The sequence below is a fragment of the Porites lutea genome, chromosome 6 (assembly GCF_958299795.1).
Source record: "Porites lutea chromosome 6, jaPorLute2.1, whole genome shotgun sequence".
Classification (NCBI taxonomy): Eukaryota; Metazoa; Cnidaria; class Anthozoa; order Scleractinia; family Poritidae; genus Porites; species Porites lutea.
Window position 1 is genome coordinate 35,478,164 of NC_133206.1, and position 17,457 is coordinate 35,495,620.

General features: G+C 37.5%; 1 long non-coding RNA gene across 1 annotated transcript in view; it reads left to right on the forward strand.

The window, feature by feature from the left end:
- The window catches only part of LOC140941737 (uncharacterized), a 39,022-nt gene extending 22,998 nt beyond the window's left edge, over positions 1-16,024 (forward strand). The window contains exons 2-4 of the long non-coding RNA XR_012166499.1: positions 7,596-7,718; positions 8,834-8,974; positions 15,339-16,024. This is a non-coding gene — a long non-coding RNA (uncharacterized lncRNA). The remainder of the gene's footprint in view (positions 1-7,595; positions 7,719-8,833; positions 8,975-15,338) is intronic.
- The last annotated feature ends 1,433 nt before the right edge of the window (positions 16,025-17,457 follow it).

The window sequence follows — 17,457 nt, forward strand, 5'->3', positions numbered from 1 at the left end:
TCTCTGAGTTTATCATTATTCATTTTAAACAAAATTTTGTCCATGATTCTGGAGATTCTGATAAGTGCAGTTTCAGTGGAATTAACAGAATGGGAAGCTAATGTAATTATTCATATAGCAAATTGTTCTCTTGAAGATATTTTAATAGCAACTTTGCTACCAGTTTTCGAGGATTTTAGATAGGATTGGCAGCACTGATATGGGGCGATAGTTATTTCCAAGAAGATAGTGAGAACTTGGAAGACTAAGATGACAAGCATGACTAAGGTAATAAGAAAGTGGTCAGTATAAAACGGGACTGTGGAATGTGGACCACAGTCTGCAGACTGGGTATAAAACATAGGCACGCTGAACATGCAAGAGCTATTTTGAATTCGTCAGTGTAACCGCACCAAGAATAATAAATCTACCTTTTTCATCCCGAATGTTATTATACACAGGTTTTTTGTGTAAAATTGGGTATTGCTGTACATGAATGAATTTGCGAAACGCTCAGAGGAGTCAATCCTCATGCTAAATTTTCACTGTCGTCTGTCTTTCCATAATACATCTGGTAGCGGAATTGTTAAAGTACAGTAAATATCAACTCACCGAACGTTGATTAGAAGGAAAACTCAAAGGTTTCTTCCGAGTTTCTTAACAATAATGTGGTTCGTCGAAAACCGAAAAATTATGAAATATCAGGATTTTATCATTGTGGTAGGTGGTTGCATCATCATCAAAGTCACGAGGTTTTCACATGCGATTCTACTCAATGAAACAGTCTTTAACTCCGATGACTTCATTCTTCATGTTTTAAAAGCTGTTGCGTCTTAAAAGACAAGAGCCTTTACTTAAGGCATTAGTTACAAAACGAAACAGGTCTTCATACGTTCAAGTTACTATTGTTACTGTGAAAAACCAATCTGCATGAAAAGTCTGCAAAAGTCACACAGCTGGCACGTGAAAGTAATGGACTTTGCCCCCTTTTGTGGTTCATACGTGAGGGAATTCAAGTTATCACACAGTTATCTACTAAACAGGATTATGAAAATAACTCATGCACACAATTTGCACCTGAAGTGCAAAATTTGTACTTGAAAGAACGCATATTGTTTACAAGATTACTTTGCTCAAACGATTTTACCAAATCACCTCCATTTCTAACATGTGCAATAAAATTATGCATCATTCAATGTTAACATTGATACCTTAACATCATTACTGTACTAGCTTCCATCAGAATGTCAAGTTGCCGAAATACTGATTTCTACTCACTCCATGTTATTCCACTCAATAAAACAATCTCTAATTATTTTGTCAACTGGCTACTTAGAAGTTTATTTGCTAACGCAAAACTTAGCCACTGGGTTAATCAAATGCAGTCAACTCCCGATAATTCAAGGGAAAGAGGGTTTTCCAATTTAGCGGAAGTTCTGCGGAAGTGGAACTAGCCAGTTTCAAATGAGTTCAATTTCTAGCCTTTCTACACATGAAATTCGTTTAACGTCGACTTCTGTAAGTAAATTGCTGGGTTGTTTATAACTTAACTTTACGAGACCAACTGCAGCGCTCAACTTTATATTATTCTTGCCAAGTTACAAATAATTTGATTCACCAAGAAAATCAGTATTCAAGGAAATAATTGGCCAACTCTTTAGGGTCTGAGGCTGAAGAAGATGAGAAAAAAAAAGGGAATATTCCTCTTCAGCCCCCAACAAATCATGGCACTTAAATAGTGCAAGCAAAACTCACAATACTCCGTGAAATTGGGGCTTTGCACTCTCAGAAACAAAGGTGTTGAAGTATGGAAAGCGATAATGCTTCTAATGCTAGATAGATAGATAGCCTTTATTTTAAAACGATGAGTATTAAAGCTACATGAGCTTGTGAGGTTGTTTGCAATTAACTAATTACAAGTAAACTAAAAAAACTAAAAACTAGGGGTATATACAGACAAAACATTAGAACTAAATTAGCGCTTACAAATATGAAATTGTGAACATAAATTTAAGTATATACAAAGTCATCTTTTCTAAAATTACAAGTGGATGCAGACGTTATCTTGAAGCTGAATTCATTAAAATTAGCTTGAGATTTAAGCTTTAGCCTGAGATCACGATAAGGAATGTTTTTTGTCAGGGCACTACAGTTGTTGGCCACTGCATTCCACAGGACTGAGCCTCTAAACACGACAGAGTCTTTCATGTAATGCGTGTTGAAGCGTGGAACAATTAAAGAAGCGCAAGTCCGGGTTGAATAGTTTGTGACCCGTTTCTTAGAAATCAGGTCGATTAATATGACAGGTAACCTATCGTGGAAAGCTTTATGAAGACAGATTAAAATGGCTAACTTATAATAAAAAGACAGAGTCGGCCATTGGGCCCGTTGTAGGACATCAGCAGATGCCATGTCTTTCGGCAAATGAAAGATAATGCTGGGTTTTTTATATGGAATGTAGGAAGAAGGTGTTCACTCTATTCTTTCTACCATCAAAACTAAGCAGGCACTCAGCCTAATTTGTTTTAGCCTTCATTTTGAACTAGCTTAGATGTAAAATGTGTGTTTTTCCAAAGAATATGCATGTAACATATCTGCTGCTTTGTTATTCTTTTGTTGTTCAATAAGTTGTCATATATGAGGCTTTCTTCTGCAATCCCGCACCTTTGTGGGAACTAATGAAATTTCGCACCAGTGTCAAAAAATATTTGCATTTGTTTAGTTAGTTGGATTGCACCAATAGAGACCTTAAAAGCAACTAAGATGACAACAGCAGTGAAAACATCACTAAAAAAATGAATTTGCGTCCTTTCAAACTTTATCGCGTCGATTTAGAGCTGCTCAATTCGTCAAGTCTAGGCAACTTTTACTGGACTTGAATTCTTAAGGGTTTTATCCAGGTTCATATAGAGAAAGGAAACTTTGTTGTCATATGGCCACGTCTTCCATAAAACGTTGCATAATTGGGAGGTGTCACATCGTAGTCAATCAGTGGGCATCAAAGAAATGTACTAAAAAGCCTGATGCATGTGCAGGGCGGTCGTTTTGCCCATAAAACCAATTGTTTTTTTTGCATTGTCGTTGTAGTCGTCGTCATAGTTGCTTAAGGTCCCTAATAACTATGATTGCACATTCTGCGGTTTGTATTAATTTATTGAGCTTTTGCAATAGTTTTCAACCCTCACCCTAACCTACAAAATGCACAGAGTCGAATAGATATCCACAAGTAGACGAGATTGCGAGATACGATCCCTGGAGACTTCCTGCTGTCTTTCCCAATTTGTAGGAAAGGAGATATACATTGTTGTTCCTTTTCTGTTTATAAATTATTGTATTTATATGGCACTCATTGAGACAATGAAAACGATTCTTATTTACCTTTGACATAGCAAATATAGAAATAACCTGCGATCTAGCCTCCCAAAGAAAATGGGAAAATCTGAGGACCGCCTGATCGCAGGTTAATGATGAAAAATCAGATATCGTGAGAGATTCCCTCCCTGTCCAGGATATCATCCAGCAAACAAAAGCAGAATTGTTTACTTTTTTCCGTGTTAGCGTATATGCTTTATCGTTTTTAGACGACTTTTAAAAACCATTACCACCAAGTGAGAATTTATTTGCAGCATACGCGTATCGGCCAAATGCGAGTGCTAGACGCAAATACTGCAAATGAATCCTCATTTTAAAAAAAATTTACCAAGCATATTTGTGCTCATTTATCCTTTTACAAGCTAGATATTTTGCATAAACAATGACATCATGCAAAGATTTACTTATAACGAAAAAAATCGAGATGACCTTTTATAGTATGATGGAATCAATTTCACATCCTAGAAAAAAGGCTCGAACTTCCGCTAAATCGGAAAACCCTAATAGAAAAAAGCTCAAGTTATTGGGAGTTTGAGTTATCGAGGGTAAAATTATGTGGAAAATGATCTGAAGGGAATTGAAAATTACTTTGAGTCAATGGGAGGTTCGAGTTACCGGGAGTCGACTGTACCTTTTAATTACTTTTATGACCGCAAACATGTATCAAATATGGTTGCACTTAAGTTGCCGGAACGTGAATTTAAAGGTCTGTTGAACTTGGTTAGAGAGAGAATGTTAAAGCATGTTTACGGAATTAATTTACTCTGTACAGCTTTAAAAAAATCAGCTCTCGTTCAATTTTCTAAAAACACAATTACACCACATACTTCCAAGTTAAAGTCAATATCTAAATACCAGTTTCTGAAAATTTTATACGTCACTTTGAAGCAGGTGAAAGATAATTCACAACGTTGTGCCATTCATGATAGCCGAATTAGGTCATAAAAATGTCTTGAACCAGCAGCCACACTAAAATATAAATCCCTTAAACAACTGCATCACTGTACTTACTGTTTGAATTATGAAGATATATTTAAATGTTATGTTTTTAAACACGTTTAGCCATAATAAAAGATGACAAAATTGTGAAGAACCAAAATGGCAGTCTCAAAGTGCCCTTGTTTGACCTTTAGCACAGCAATGTCATGTTTAGATGCCAAAATCTCATCAGTTCCTAAGCATCAACTCATAGTACCTCCAACCTTATTGGCCCTTGCAACACACATCCGAACAGACAACGCCACTGACATATGAGCTATTTTTCAAAATAGCTATAAAACATAGACTTAAGGTATGAATGGGCACTAGAAACTACAGACCGAGTGTAAAACATGGACTAGGTATAAAACGTGGACAATAGACAGTTATATAAAAACAGCTTTAGAAAGGTAAAATGAGACAAACAGATAGCAGACTAGTATAAAACAGTAGTCCCAGCTCCTTGCCTCACTCAAGTCATCCTTGTATGAGTAGGATGACTTGGATGACTATGATGACTTTAAACTGGGATGACTAGAATGACTGTTATCACTTGCATAACGATGATGACAGGGATGACTCAGATGACAAGGATGGCTGGATGTTTGGGATAATTAGGATGACTGAGATGAATTGGATGATTAGGGTGACTGATATAACTCAGTTGACTGAAATGACTAAGATGACTTTGACGAATGGGATGACTACGATGACTAGTATAATAGGGATTACTATGACTACTGGGATGACGTGGATGATTGTGATGACTATGATGGCTATAATTACTTTGATGATTGGGATGTCTGGGTTGACTGGGATGACTGTGATTACCATGATGGCTGGAATGACTAGGGTGACTGGGGCAACCAGGATGAGTAGGATGACTAGCATGACTAGGATGAATTGAACGACTACGATGACTGGGATAACAAGGCTAACTCTTATTACTGGGATGACGGGGATTACTGGGATGACAAGGATGACTGAGATAAGTGGGATGACTGAGATGCAGTAGATGAAGTATAAGGGCACAATTATGCAAATGTAGAGGCTTTTGTCAGTGTAAAACAATTTGTGAAACAAGATAGCAGCTTGTTGGTGTAATAAATGTCAACTAATTTATGACTTTTACATCTTCCTGTTATGTCATTTCATATACAGTTTAATAATGTTTGGCTTACAATGTACATTGTAACCTCTCCTTCAATCAAGAAACCTCAAAAAGATTTGAGCTTTAAGATTGTGGGGAGGGGGATTTGGAAAATTGTGCGTACCTTTTTCTACAAAAATCGTAACTATGCCCCTGTGTTTTATTGCTGAATGGTATTAATGTTTATTATCATACTTGAGACAAGAGTTAATTCTCCACCATAGAGTTAAAGATTTAAGAACAAGCATTGTTTGGATTTGGTCATTAGACATAATGGAGATATTATTTGTGATATCCAAACATCTATAAGTGGGTTTAAGAAATGAGTGACAGCCATTAGTTTTTAAGATTGTACCATTATTTATTGTCAAAGTGTTCCCACTTCTTAAATCTAAACCTGCAAAGCAGGCATATTTTACAGTGCAATCAATTTGAACGTTCAAACTGACCGTGAGTTGGATCAAGTTAAAAACTGATTCCAAGGGAGAGGTTGACGCGTCAAAATAGGGGAGGGGGAGGGGACGAAAAAATACACCTGCATGCAGCCATTGTTTGTTTGGCGAACGCCATACACTGGATAGACGGGAGCTCTGATTGGTGTGGTTTGGGATGTTTCAATTGCCACCTGCCAATCAAGGTCACATAGGAACACACATTTTCCAGGCCTTCCCTGGCGGTGTACTTGTAATACCCTGATTCATCCAGATTTTGAAAATTTCGATTTTGCCCTGGAAGAATTCTTTCAGTTTTTAGGGTTACACATATCGCTTTTTAATGGGAGCAAAAGCAAGCGGTTATTACAATATTCTCGAGACGAGATTTATTGGCCTTATCTTTCAGTTTTTGGTTTGAGTGAAGGAAATCTTGAAGAGTAAACTTGCATGTGTGATCTTTGTTTGACCTCTGAAAAGTTACTTGTACAATCAGTTGTCCGAAGCCTTTCTGACTTGACCATGATGGCAACTGATGAGGAATGCCTTCATAGTTCTGAAACTGCTTGCTTTATGACTTGTAAAAAAAAACACAAGTAGCCAACAGAGCCAACGGAAGAACGGCGGGATATCACGCTCCAATCACCTCAAGAAAAACAACTGATTGTATTAGTGCCTAAAGAATGATATTGACTGCCGACTTACAGCATGATTCTCCATAGTTAAATTGCTGTAGCTTCAGTTTAAGCTACAAGTCGGATCTGTAGATCACTATTCATGAGAATTTAACATCTTGCAAATGACGCTAAAGAGCTCTGCATAGCGCAAAACAAAGCAGGGAAACGTCACCTTCAGTGACTGTAAAGCTACAAACTGCGCCTGTAGTTATTCAAGTCCAGATATTGCGGAAAATAACTAAAGAGACAAAAAATCTTTATTTGAAGGTTACATGTATTTAGTGGCAACAAAAAGCTTAAGGCTTTTAGAAAATAGGTGCTAAACTGTATCAAAATAAAATCCTGTCAAAAAGTAGAAACACCTACAATGAAACATTGATTACAGGAAAAAAATAATTAATCAATATGCATAGAACAGACCAGTTTCGGTTCCTCTTAATGTGGGACTAGGGACGACATTTAGAACATCCCATGCATTACATAGTTTGCCTGCTAAAAAGAAGGAAAACCTCTAATTCAATTTAGCTAACTGTTTGGTCACGTTTCACATTATCATGAACTTATAGGTCGTGTTTGACCTGTCAGGCACTTTAATTCCGTTACTGTTGAAGTAAATTTGTGGCTTCCAGAACAATAAATGAAATAGATTTTCATTGGCTGCAATTGCATTTCTGGAAAAGCAGTCAGTCGCAACTAATTAGGGGGAGTTCAGCAAATTCGTAGGCTCTAACTGCTGGCAGGTGTTTTTTCCTTTTTCTCCCTTCCACTCCCCTTACCTACCCCTCCTCCATGTACCTCTGGGTTGCACTTTTAAAAAAACACATGCTCTGCAAGCTACTTAAATCTAAATGGTTGATCTTCTCCATCTAGGAAATGTTATTATGCTTTATTCATGTTCATAAGGTGTTTTTATGGACTGCAAGGAGTGTTGAGATTTTTAGCAAGAAGTGACTATCATATCAACACCAGTTTATGTGCTGATAAAAATGTTTTTTTTTATTTTTTCAGGCAGAAAAAGACAACAAATAAGGCAAACTGGTCAGAGGTTAATAGAAATGGAATGCATTCTTTGAAGGAGAGTCTGGATTTAGAGGACAACAGCATCATAGTCTAGGAATAACAACTGGTTTGGTAAGTACCAGTATCAATCAATCAATCAACCATTTATTTTAACACGTTACGTTAAAGAGCTAAAAAACTCATTCAAAATATGAACGTGTATAAATAAAATCTATAATAACTACAGCTATATAATATTATTCAATTTTAAAAACAACTCAATAAATATATACATATAAAAAACTTGGTAATAAAAACATAAAATATAAAAAGCTAAAACCGACTAAAAAGCCACATACTAAAAGCGTGACTAGGAAAACTATAATACTCGTTCTAAAACAGTTAAAGGCTACAATCGTGCACTATAAGACGCGTTCTAAAAAGCTACAGTCGGGCAATTTACTTCTGAAGTCATTAGCATCTCTTGAAAGACGCACTTGAGAAGGCAAACTGTTCCATAACTTAGCTAATGAATAAGTGAAAGAATTCTTCTTAAATTTAAGATTAAAGTATGCTAACTTAATTCATAATTTACTGAGACGTTTTACTGAGGGTGCTTTCCATTTGTCAGAACTGACAAGCCAGACCATTCACGTCACAATATGAATTTCACTTTTAATCAAAACTATTAACTATTCGGTCAGACATATTCTAAATAGTATGCCATAGGAGATGGTTTTTCAGCAAAAACTCTTGGAAAAACCTTATTTCTTTGTCAAAATGACCGGTCCGGCCATAGTCCGGCCGGCCAGTTCTGACTTTTGGAAAGCGCCCTGAGTGTGGGGTTACGCTGGCTCAGGGTTTTTCTCTGATGAGAAAGTGGACGTTTGCAGTGGTTATAATCACCCAGCTGTTGTTGTACAGCCATTTTATCAGAAATTGCTTATCTCATTTACTTAAAATTTAATGTTTCTTGAGATAGTCTTCACAAGCCAACATAAAGCCGTTGTCAGATCACAAAATTTAAAAATTGCTTAAGTATAGAAAGTTAATATTGCAGGCAAATCTTTTTGTCAAAGTCTTCAATGAATTTTGAAAAGGATGAAGACTTCATTTATTTATTCTGGTGGGAAACGTTTTTGCAGAAAAATGGGCATGCATATGATAGGTAGGGAGAGTAATTCTTCCCTTCTACCTGAGAGTCAAGTTTACCTGTATTATTTCTTTCATCTCTGGCCATTTAACAGAACCCCTCCCATTTGGTGACGTTGCTGAAGATTCTTTGCCCATCACAAGTTGGACATCAAAAACATTTCTTCAATTAAAGGGATGACATCTCAAGAAGCAGAGGGATGGTGGTCCACCATTGGTGATTTCAGGCATTTAAGGTATCAGTTTTTTCCTTTTTTTAACTTTCCTTACTGGTATAAGACTACTATAATTTATTTTGCTTAGGATTTTTCCAGAGGTACACACAATTTTCCAAATCCCACTGTCTCGCCCTTTAAAGTATCAAATCTTTTTCAGGTTTTCCCTCATCAAAGATCAGTTCATCCCACTTATACTACTCATCCAACTTATTCCAGTCATCCTATTCATCCTGTTTATCCAAGCCAACCCAGAAGTCCCAGCCATCCCAATCATTTTAGTCATCCACGTCACCCTAGTCACTCCTGTCATCTCAGGGACCCTAGTTGTCCCAGTCATCCTAGTCAATCTAATGTCACCTGTCATCCCTCTCATCCTAGTCAGTCAAGGGTACATTAATTTTGATTGAGAAATCTGGATTTAGATTTTAAAATCCAGATTTCAGATTTGCAATCAAACACAAAATCCGCAAACGGATTTCAAGACTGAGATATCTGTTCTTGGATTGCCTTTCTTTTCTTTTCTTTTGGAAATCTGAAAAAAGGATTTGAAAAACAGTTCTTAAGAATAATGGTCTTGCACACACCCACATAATTAGCGAAAAGAAGACCACTTTTCATAAGAATAGTTTTGCAATCATTTTTCGGATTTCCCAATTGAATGGTAAAAAGGAAATCCATGAAATCTGGATTTGGATTTCTCAAATGAAATCCACCACGAGGACGGATTTCTCAGAGGCGAAATCCGTTTTCGGATAGGCTCTTTGCATGACTTGATCATGTGACCAACTTTTGGTAAACACAAAAACAGTTTACTTGTGAAAAATTTTGTTAGTACATTAAGCTGAAAGAGCGTTATTAAAATTAAGTAACTTGAGAAGTTTGAGCCGTGTGTCTTAAAAGTAGCGATTGTAATGGGCACCAAAAGTTAGAAGCATTTGTTTGAGAAAAACAACTTTTGCCACCCAGTCACGTTTGCATGGTTTTCCATACAAATCCTTGTAAATTCTAACATTTTTAAACTGTCGTTAAATCTTTCCTTTGCACATTTAAGGGCTCAAATTGCCTTTATGAATTAAAAGGAGCTTTGAGCCCTGTAATGCTTAAGGAAATATTTCATGACAGTTTTGAAAATTTGGAAATTACAAGGATATGTATGGAAAACAAAGGAAGCGTGACTGGATGGCAAAAGTTGTTTTTCTCATACAAATGCTTCCAACTTTCGGCAGCCATTGCAATCACTACTTTTGAGATATACGGCTGAAAATTCTTAGGTTTTCTAATTTTAATATGCTTATACTTATGCTAAATTTCGGCATGTTCTAACAAAAATCAAAAGTGAACTGTTTTTGTGTTTACCGAAAGCTGATCACGTGATCAAGTCATGCAAAGAGCCTATTTCTCATTTGATTGCAACCCTTGTCTCACCTGTCACTTTTGCATTTCTGGGGTGTTTTCCAATTCACAATGGCCCAACCCCTCCCCTCACACCACAGACAAAGTTGCATGGACGTGCAAAGTTGGACCCATTCATCCCTGTCATCCCAGTCTCTGTAGTCATCTCAGTCATTCCATTCATCCTAGCCACCCCAGTTATCCCAGTCAACCCAGTCCTCCTAGTCATCCCTATAATCCCAGTCATAACAGTCACCCTAGTCATCCTAGTCATCTCTGGCATTGAAGGTATTCCTGTCATCACAGTTATCCCAGTCGCCCTAGTCATTTATCCCAGTCATCCTAGTCATCTCAATTAATCATCACCCCATTTATCCTAGTTGCCCCTGTTATTCTATTTTTTTTCATCACAATCATCCCTGTCACCCCATTATCACTGTAAACCAAGTGATCCTATTCATCCTAGTCATCCCAGACATCCCAGCCATCCCAGTCATCTTATTAATAGTCATCCTATTCATCCTAATCATGCAAGTCATTCCAGTCATCCAAATCATCCCAGTCATCCTCTCATCACAGTTATTCTAGTCATTCCAGTCATCCTGGTGATCTCAGTTATTCCAGTACAGTATGTTGCCCAGTATCCGGACGGTACCAGAATCCGGACACTTAAAACAAAAACTCAATTTTTGAGGCGCCCTTTTCAGTTATCGGTAAACGAAGTATTTCGAATGAAAGCTGAACATTTCGGCTTTAAGATGAAGGTTTTGGCGAGTTGAAAGCTTGCGAAACAGTTGCAGAAGACGCCGTTCTGTTCAGGTGAATAAACATTTCATGGCTAATATTTACGCTGTTTACTGCACAGTAAAATTAGTGCTGCTCACAAAAGGGTTGGTAATATATCATATTTTCAAAGAAACGGTTTTATATTTAACGTGAAGATACTTAAAGAAGTCAGGTTCTCAGAAAGTTTATTAATTCGATTTGTTTGGAATAACGGAGCCCAGAAACATTCACTAAGTATTGATGTCAGGGGCCCAGTATCTGGACAGTTTTTTCTTTTTTGTACAGAATCGATGAATTAGCCGTGTACATTATCCGGATAAGATTTATTTCATATCTATAACTATAATTAAAGCTTAGGATATATGATATAGTCGTAAAATGGAATTCTACTCAACTCCGTACAGAAATTTTCTTCACTCATTCCGAGGCGACTTGATTTCGTGTGCGCCTCTTGTTTCGCGTGACTGCATTTTCTATATATAACCGAAAGCGTCGGAGTTGAACCTGGAATTCTCATACTTTCCCCAGTTGTGACTGCTAGAATGGGGTTGCAACGGTGTGAAAAATGTCACAAAGGGCTTGAGAGATGTGAAAGAAGGAGGAATTAGTGCTAGAAAAGCAGGCTTATTGTAGGGTCTGTAGGGACTGAGCATGAAGAAATCAACACTGCAGGTCAGACTAAATAGGAGAGTGACCTTTGACCGTCGCATTGAGGTCCCTTCGCCAAGCTTTTTTTTTTTAAATAAAAAATGAAGAAAAAAATTCGTTTGCAGATTGGGTAATTGAGCTAGCAAACCGCGGCTTCGGCATGTCCACGGATGCCTTCCTTAAATCAGTGAAAAAGTTCCTAGACAAGGAAGTAAGAATTATGCTATTAAACAAACGCTCGCGTTCCCCACCATACCCCAGTCATTTGTTATGTTTTATTTCACGATGCTGGGTTATATTTTTGGAATCGACTGCGAGACAACTTAGCAAGTGCAAAAGAAGCTTATAAGTCGTTTGCCTGTCGAAATTTATGTACAATTACGTTGTTAGTGTTGTGTCCGGATACTGGGCAACATAGGAGCTCTGCAAAAGTATTAATTTCGCGATACAACCAGAGGCAAAAAAGTTAAACTGTCTTTTGTCATATTAAGGACTAAATAGATTTTCTCTGGGCCAAATTTCAGAGCTCTTGCGATCAACAAAGGAAAGTTATTGCAATGTTAAACTGAAGTGTCCGGATACTGGGCAACATACTGTAACCCTAGTCATCCGATTCATCCAAGTATCCCACTCATTCCATTTATCCTAGTCATCTTAGTCACCCCAGTGATCTCAGTCATCCTAGTCATTTCCTTCATTCTTGTCATCCTAGCCATCCTAGTCATTCCAGGCATCCAAATTATTTCAGCCATTCCAGCCATCCTAGTCAACCTATTTATCCCAGTCATACTAGACATCCCTGCCATCTCAGTCATCTCATCATCCTAGTCATCCCAGTTTTTCTAGTTATCCCTGTCATCACAGTCATCCCAGTCAACTAGCTAAGTCATCCTAATCATCCAAGTCACTCAATATCATCCTATTCATCCTAATCATGCAAGTTCAATTTGCTGCCGCAAGTTTTGTACTCGGTTACTATGTTAAGAACTTTCAGGATGTACTTAAAATCGGATGGCTTCCAATCAATGAGAGAAGAGTTTGAACCTCCTGAAATCATGCTTTAAAGCTTTGCATAACACTGAGACTTGGCCATTTTATCTTAAAATAATAAAACAGGGATGCCCCAAGGAACTGTGCTCAAGCAATTCAATTAGATTAGTGGTTCCAACCGAAAACGGCATTTTCCAATATAATGTGTCAAAGTTATTTAACGATCTACCAGAAACTATTAGAAACTGTAAAGACTACAGAACCTTTTTAAGACTTTCAAGGAATGTTTTAAGTAACAGAGTACCGAGTGATTAGTTAGTTTTACTGTAATTTTGATTCTGTTAATCCTGCTTCTACTTTTAATTGTATATTGCATAATTTGTAAATAACTTAATTTGATGTATTTTTTAAATGTAATTGATGTAATTTAACAGGGAAGAGCCACCCAGTGGGTCTGTTAATAAACCATTATTATTATTACTATTACTCCCATCATCCCTGTTACCCCATTTATCCCAGTCAACCTAGTCCTCCTAGTCATCCCAGTTATCCCAGCCATCCCAGTAACTCCAGTCATCCCAGTCACCCCAGTCAGCCTCAGGATTCGCATGCACCTTAAAAGTCCTTGAATTTCAGTGCTCCAACCCAGATTCTCAAGTGCCTGAAAGTACAAACACAGAAACACCTTCAGGATAAAAATTGAAATTGCAGTCATGTTGTGGAAGACCTAAAAAAGACATGTACTTAAGGCTATGATTGGAATCCTTGAAGAACAAGAACACGCTTACAGCGGCATTCCGTCTTACCTGCTTGGAGATTAGATCGAGAAATGAGGAGATGATTAGTTCTACAAGAAACATGATTTACTCGCTAAAGGTTTTTTACTTCCTACTTTATCGACGTCAATACTTTTTATTTGTTTCTGAATTAATTTAGTACGCGTGTTAGTGATGACCAGAAATACCTCTCCAGTAGCAGGCTATGCGCATGTATAAATACACGAAAATTCAAGCGCCTCGATTCCAGAGAAATTACGTCATTGCCAGATATCAAAAAAGTGATTTACATGGCACGTGATTTTAGTCATCGCCGAAAATAAATCGCATGCTCATCACAAGACTCATTTGCATACAGTGAAAGTTTACCACACCTGAACATCACAATTTTGCTAATTAAGATTCTTATTTTTTTTCGACAACTCAGTAGTGTTCACTTGTTCCAAAGTAATCAACGCTTTCAAGCAATAGAATTCGTGGAGCGACACATTTTGGAAAAGCTCTAAATTTAATCTTTCCTAAGCTTTCTTCGCAAAACATGCATGGCTTCGATCATGCAACGATTCTTAGTCCCAGTTTCCACGGTCTCCACTAGGAACACCTGGCACAATGACCTGCCTTTTGTGACCCAAAATTCGACCAAAAATTCCGGGGGGTACTTCCAGAAAATTGGGTGGGGGGTGTGCTGCACGCTTCAAGAAACCCTTACCCTATTTCAGACCAAAATCTGTGATTTTCCCTACCCAATTTCAGACGTGACCAAAAATTGATACCCTATTTTAGACCTGAAGCCCTAGAGCCCGGCGCGTGACCAGAGCACATGACAAGCTGTTAAGGCACGTACATGATAGTTGGAGTAAACATTAAAAGGGAAAAGGTCTCATTACCAAATGATGAAGAAGTAGGTAATTCTTCTAAAAAACATACCCAATTCAAGACTAGAGTGTACAAACCATACCATCTTGTTATCCCTGTCATCCAGGTCATCCATTTGTCCTAGTTATTCTAGTCATAATGATCCCAGTCATCCTGGTTATCTCAGTTATCCCAGTAACCCTAGTCATCCTAGACATCCCAGTCACCCTAGTCGTGCCATTCATCCTAGTCATCACAGTTTTTTATTTATCCCTGTCATCACAGTTATCCCAGTCACCTAAGTCATCCTAATCATCCTTGTCACCCTATTCATCCCAGTCATCCAGATCATCTCAGCTATCCTAGTCATCCTAGTGATCACATTTTTTTTAGTTATCTCTGTCGTCGCAGTTATCCCAGTCACCTAAGTCATCCTAATCATCCCAGTCAACCCAGTCCTCCTAGTTATCCCAGTCATCCCAGCTATCCTAGTTATCCTAGTCATCACAATCATCCCATTCATCCTTGCCATCCTAATCATTCCAGTCGTCCTAGTCATCCCAGTTACCCCTCTCATCCCAGTATCCCCAGTCATCCCAGTCACCTCAGTCACCTCACTCTTCTCAGTTACTCCAGTCATCTTTGTCATCCCAGTTATCCCAGTCATTCAAGTCACCCTAGTTACCTCATTAGTCTTCTTGGTCATTGCAGTCAGTCTTGTAGTCTTTTTTAGAGATGCACATGTGTACCATGTGTTGAGACACCCCTACTATGAAGTCATTTACATTATTTTCTGACTCAGTCTTAAACATTAAACTTTTGGTACATCCCTTGCTTAACTCTGTCCCTATGAATATCTACAAGCCAAAAGCCAGTAATGAGTCACAAATAAGTTAACAATTGATTTAAAATGAATATTCTTAATTTTTTCACAGGCTGAAAAGAACAGCAGATTTGGCAAACTGGTCAGCGACGATTCATCGATAGCTCAATACAGGAATTCAAAAGCCAACAATGAAGAGGATGGTATCATCAAAGTCAACTCATTTTTAATACTTAGTTGAGTATTTATATAATCATATAATTTATTACTAACAGTTACAGCCAGTACCCAGCCTGGCTCAACACATTTACTTGGTTTTAGAATATTTCTGACCCAGCCCGGGAGGTCATTGAATGCGGGGTACAGCTGGCCCGGGGTTTTCCTCCTAGGAGCAAGTGGACGTACGGGGAGGTTTTTCACCCAGCTGTTGTTCCACAACCCCCATTCAACAGCAATTAGGCAAATTCATTTAGTTTGGCAGTGAAAATATAACACCAAAAACAAAAAAAACCAAAACGGAAGAATCTTGACAATTTCAACAAATTAATAAGACTTCATGCATTAGTCAAAACAGGTCCATGGTATTCCCAACAGGAGTGAATTGATTCACTTACAATATTTTTGCTTTGAATGCTACCCATAGTTTACAGCTCTCCAAATTTAAAGAAAAACCTACTTTTATTTATCCAATCAAAATTCAGTCACTGTAGGATCTTCAGCACAATTTCAGCAATAGAGTAGATTGCTGAATATGTTGTGCATTCAAATTTTAATAAGGAAGTCTGTAATTCACTTTTGGAGGGAATACGTAAGGTATATGTATTACAAGAATAATGATATATTATACAGTGTGTGTGCCACCATATTTGTAGAAATAAGTGTCACTGAGAAAATTTTATCGACAGTTTCTTTATTTTTTTCTAAGTAAATGAGTCACCATCTAGTTCAATATAGCAACTAGACTGGGACTTATCAATTAGGCAACGTTTTCCTAAATTAAGGAAGTTTTTTTTCCAATTGGTTTATTTTGTTCCAAAAAAATAATATTTAGACAAAATTTGAAAAAAAATGTAGAGGCTTATTTGTACAACTTACAAATTAAGTTTAAACACAAGATTCCTTTGAGTAGTATATACATCATTCAATTTAACAAAGGACATTTGCCTCTGAGAAGAAAAGGGAAAAAAGTTCATTCTTGCAAGACAATGGTCGATGAAACTCTGTGCCAAAGAACAATTATATTAATTGGTGATTATAAATGACATTTACTCAGGATTTTACAATTTTATCAAAGACGAAAGAATTTTCATCTGCCAACTAGATACAGAGAAATTGTTTCAAAAATTAATTTAAGACCAGTTTGGTCTGGTAAAGAATAGCAAAATTGAGCTGAACTAGTTTTGGTACGGGCTAAGGGTTCAGGGTCCCAGTGACACATCCCCGCCCAAAAATTCATAAAATACCAACATCGGGCCTTGTGCTTCACTGCTCAAAGGAAATCATGCTAAAATGATAGTGATCATGATATTATAATAGTATTTAATATAAAGTTATAGTTGTTGGGTGGGTAAGGCTACATATTTTATAGATCATGACATGTACATACGTAAAACTGTAAAAGCTCAATTAAGCCCCTATCTGCCTTTTAAGGAGGGTTGGAGGTTGAAGGGTTGGTTACAAGTGGGGGAGGGGGGTGACAATTAGGGGGCAAAGAAATGATATTTTTTTTATCTCAAAAGGGAAGGGGGAAATTCGGGAAAAGGTGGTCTTTTTTATCAATAATCTTCTACAAACTGGTAAAATGTTCTTGCATTGGTTTGATGAAAATCATTTCCTGAAATTTCCCGAAAAGGAAAGGTAAGTTGTGGAGAATGTAATTAGTATTATGGGGGACCAGGTTACAAATCTTTTCTTAAAGAAATAGAGGCTGTGATCAATGATAGCTAGGGGGTAGGATGGGGCTTAAGAGCTTTTGCCGCATATACAGTTGATGACATTGAGCTGCCAGTGTGGGTGGCAGTCGCCTAGTTTTCCGTGTAATTGTCTGGGACTACCAGTCCAAATACATTAGCCATTCACTGACTTTCATTTTCTTAGAACAGTGGAAAGCACAATGTTGCCTGTATATGTAGAGGCACAGGAAGCATTACAACCTTATCACATCAAACTTTAATCACACAGGCAGGATGTTTCAATGTTGCGTTAATTTTATTCGATTTGTTAAGGTTTGT